The 4,261-nt window shown below is 56.0% G+C and overlaps 1 long non-coding RNA gene across 1 annotated transcript; it reads right to left on the bottom strand.

Annotated features, from left to right (window-relative positions):
- Positions 1-3,434: 3,434 nt before the first annotated feature.
- Positions 3,435-3,966, bottom strand: LOC115188933 (uncharacterized). Its single transcript, XR_003876635.1, has 3 exons — positions 3,886-3,966; positions 3,603-3,778; positions 3,435-3,516 (listed from the first exon to the last, which is right to left on the bottom strand). It is a non-coding gene; the product is annotated as an uncharacterized LOC115188933 (long non-coding RNA).
- Positions 3,967-4,261: the final 295 nt, after the last annotated feature.

The following is a 4,261-nucleotide window of genomic DNA, read 5'->3' as shown; positions in this document are numbered from 1 at the left end:
CTGCTGGTGGGGGACCATCAATCTGTTCCTCTGCAGTCTGTGGAGTGCAGTCTGGAAGAGACTGCTGGTGGGGGACCATCAATCTGTTCCTCTGCAGTCTGTGGAGTGCAGTCTGGGAGAGACTGCTGGTGGGGGACCATCAATCTGTTACTCTGCAGTCTGTGGAGTGCAGTCTGGAAGAGACTGCTGGTGGGGGACCATCAATCTGTTCCTCTGCAGTCTGTGGAGTGCAGTCTGGAAGAGACTGCTGGTGGGGGACCATCAATCTGTTCCTCTGCAGTCTGTGGAGTGCAGTCTGGAAGAGACTGCTGGTGGGGGACCATCAATCTGTTCCTCTGCAGTCTGTGGAGTGCAGTCTGGAAGAGACTGCTGGTGGGGGACCATCAATCTGTTCCTCTGCAGTCTGTGGAGTGCAGTCTGGAAGAGACTGCTGGTGGGGGACCATCAATCTGTTCCTCTGCAGTCTGTGGAGTGCAGTCTGGAAGAGACTGCTGGTGGGGGACCATCGATGGAGGATGCTGTTCTTCCTCTCCATCGTCTTCAGTTTTCTGTCATCAGAAAGGTTCTAAATACTTTGACCAGGGAGATCAATTATATTCATTGATCTAACAGTTACATTGTTAAAAACTGAGGAAGTACCTATCGATCTGCACAAGCTGAAAAACAGCTGTTCCATCTCCACTTTCCTGCTGTACCCTGAAAATAAAACATGGATTACAGAGGGCATACAATAATGCATGTCGAAAAATAACAACTTTGTTTAGCCATTTCAAATGAATTACATACATTGCAATTGTATGTTGCTGGAGCATTGCAACATATTGCTCCTCCCAGCACAGCGCAGGTTTTTGCCTCTCAAGGGTGACACTGACATTCCTGCCCCAATCCCTAATGGTGTCCAGTGTTGTTCCTACAACATAACAACACTGACATTCCTGCCCCAATCCCTAATGGTGTCCAGTGTTGTTCCTACAACATAACAACACTGACATTCCTGCCCCAATCCCTAATGGTGTCCAGTGTTGTTTCTACAACATAACAATACTGACATTCCTGCCCCAATCCCTAATGGTGTCCAGTGTTGTTCCTAAAACATAACAAAACTGACATTCCTGCCTGGCGGCGATGGCTGCGCCCAGCTGGCGGGCGGCGATGGCTGCGCCCAGCTGGTGGGCAACCCTGGTTGCGCCCGGCTGGCGGGCGGTGATGGTCGCGCCCGGCTGGCGGGCGACCCTGGTTGCACCCGGCTGGCGGGCGACCCTGGTTGCACCCGGCTGGCGGGCGACCCTGGTTGCACCCGGCTGGCGGGCAGTGATGGCTGTGCCCGGCTGGCGGGCGGCGATGGCTGCGCCCGGCTGGTGGGCGACCCTGGTTGCGCCCGGCTGGCGGGCGTCCCTTGCTGCGCCCAGCTGGCGGGCGGCTCCGGCGGCACTGACCCAGGATTCACCAGGCTGAGGAGACATGTAAGAGACCTGGCCCTAGGCGCAGGACTCACCGGGCTGGCAGGCGGCTCTGACTGCTCCGGACAGGCGGGCGGCTCTGGCGGCTCCGGACAGGCGGGCGGCTCTGGCGGCTCCGGACAGGCGGGCGGCTCTGGCGGCTCCGGACAGGCGGGCGGCTCCTGACTGGCGGGCGGCTCTGGCGGCTCCGGACTGGCGGGCGGCTCTGGCGGCTCCGGACTGGCGGGCGGCTCTGGCGGCTCCGGACAGGCGGGCGGCTCTGGCGGCTCCGGACAGGCGGGCGGCTCCTGACTGGCGGGCGGCTCTGGCGGCTCCGGACTGGCGGGCGGCTCTGGCGGCTCCGGACAGGCGGGCGGCTCTGGCGGCTCCGGACAGGCGGGCGGCTCCTGACTGGCGGGCGGCTCTGGCGGCTCCGGACTGGCGGGCGGCTCTGGCGGCTCCGGACTGGCGGGTGGCTCTGGCGGCTCCGGACTGGCGGGCGGCTCTGGCAGCTCCAGACAGGCGGGCGGCTCTTTACTGGCGGGCGGCTCTGGCGGCTCCTGACTGGCGGGCGGCTCTGGCGGCTCCGGACTGGCGGGCGGCTCTGGCGGCTCCGGACTGGCGGGTGGCTCTGGCGGCTCCGGACTGGCGGGCAGCTCTGGTGGCTCTGGACTGGCGAGACCCACTGGAGGCCTAGTCCTAGGAGGCGGCACAGGAGAGACCAGGATGGGGAGACCCACTGGATGCCTGGTCCGTGGAGACGGCACAGGAGAGACCAGGATGGGGAGACCCACTGGAGACCTGGGCCGAGGAGGCAGCACAGGATTCACCAGGCTGGGGAGACGTGCAGGAGGTCTGGTTCTGGGCGCAGGCACAGGATTCACCAGGCTGGGGAGACATGCAGGAGGCCTGGTTCTGGGCGCAGGCACAGGACGTGCAGGGCTGGAGAGGTGCACAGGAGGCCTGGTGCGTTGGGCTGGCACAGTCTTCACCAGACGGCTAGCACGCACCTCAGGACGAGTATGGAGAGCTGACATCAACTCGAGGACACGCTCCGTAGGGCGAATGTTGTGCCTCATGCACCAACACAGCAGCTCTCTCATATCTCTCTCCTCCAATCTCCCCATCAACTCCTTCACTGTCTCTGCTTCGCTCCCTTCGCTCACCTCCAACTTCACCCCGACTGGCTCTGGTTCCATCCTCGCATGGCACTTGCGGGGGGCTGGCCTATAGCGCACCGGGCTATGAGCGCGCACTGGAGACAACATCCGCTCCACAGCATAACACGGCGCCTGACCAGTACCACGCCGCTTCCGGTAAGCACGGGGAGTTGGCTCAGGTCTAACGCCTGACTCCGCCAATCTCCCCGTGTGCCCTCCCCCAAAGAATTTTTGGGGCTGCCTCTTCACCTCCACCTGCTTCCCCGGCAGGTTGCTGCAATGGTCAAATAGCTGTTCCCAAGTCCAGTCTATTCTTGCCTCCAATACTTCCAGCGACCAGGATGCCATCTCCTCCCGAGCGCACTGCTTCCTATAGTCCTCCTTGACTTCCATCTGCCCTCTTCTCCGCTGCTTGGTCTTCTTGTGGTGGGTAATTCTGTAACGGCTGTCTTCGTCGTCAGACGAAACAGACAAGTCATCGTCTGAGAAAGTGGACCAATACGCAGCGGAGTTAGTGTTCATCATTGAAGTTTAATTTACTAAAGAACACTACACAAAACAAGAAAACCGACAGCCAAACAGTCCTGTCAGGTGCAAAACACTAAACAGAAACAATTACCCACAAAACCCAAAGGAAAAACATGCTCCTTATGTGTGACTCCCAAATCAGCAACAACGCTCTACAGCTGTGCCTGATTGGAAGCCACACGGCCAAAATCAATGAAACAAACCAACATAGAAAAATGCATATAGAACGCCCACCCAATGTAACACCCTGGCCTAACCAAAATAAAGAACAAAAACCCCTCTCTATGGCCAGGGCGTTACAGGAAGAGACTGTGCAATTTCTTCCATTTCCCTTTTTGCCTCTGTTGCAACTTCTGTTGCTGGGGAAACCCTCTATGGCAGAGAGTCCACTACATCAAAACAACAGGAAATGTTAGGAACATCACTAGAGTCAACCAGCATCAAGTAAATTAATAACAATTCCAAGTGTACTAACGTAGCCTCTGGTGTTTTCCCATGGTGGAGAAGTGCATCAATCAGGAGGTCAATAAGATGGGACGGTCTCATTTCTTTGGTGACCTTCCCAAAGCGCCTCAGATACGACCACAGCCTCTCCATCTGCTCCCCATCTGCCAGTCCAGCACCTTCCACATATCGGGTGTTGAATTTCATCTACAAATATAAAATCATGTCATACCATGGTAAAAGGGTTATTTGGTTAAACCTTATAAAATATGAATAAATACCTACTGATAATATTAACGATCCTGTTCAAGTACCTGACATGGCAAGTCATGTCCATCAGCATGGAAAACTGGATCAATCAATTTGGTCCCATGATTCAATTCAGGAAAGTTTCTCTAAAAAGTTATGGACAAAATGTTCATGTTAAAACTATTGTTGGAGAAACTACTTTTCAAATGTTAAAGTCAATGAGATTTTGAATAAAAAAGGTTCATTACTTGCACATGTAGCTGCATCTGGCATCAATGTCCTCCATGAAGATGAGGTTGATGTTCTGGCCTCTCATCCCCTCCTTCATCTCTCAGCAGGTTCACTGCATCTGGCATCAATGTCCTCCATGAAGATGAGGTTGATGTTCTGGCCTCTCATCCCCTCCTTCATCTCTCAGCAGGTTCACTGCATCTGGCATCA

The sequence above is a fragment of the Salmo trutta genome, unplaced genomic scaffold, assembly GCF_901001165.1.
Source record: "Salmo trutta unplaced genomic scaffold, fSalTru1.1, whole genome shotgun sequence".
Classification (NCBI taxonomy): domain Eukaryota; kingdom Metazoa; phylum Chordata; class Actinopteri; order Salmoniformes; family Salmonidae; genus Salmo; species Salmo trutta.
The sequence above is the reverse complement of the archived record's forward strand: the minus strand, read 5'-3'. Positions and strand labels throughout refer to the sequence as shown.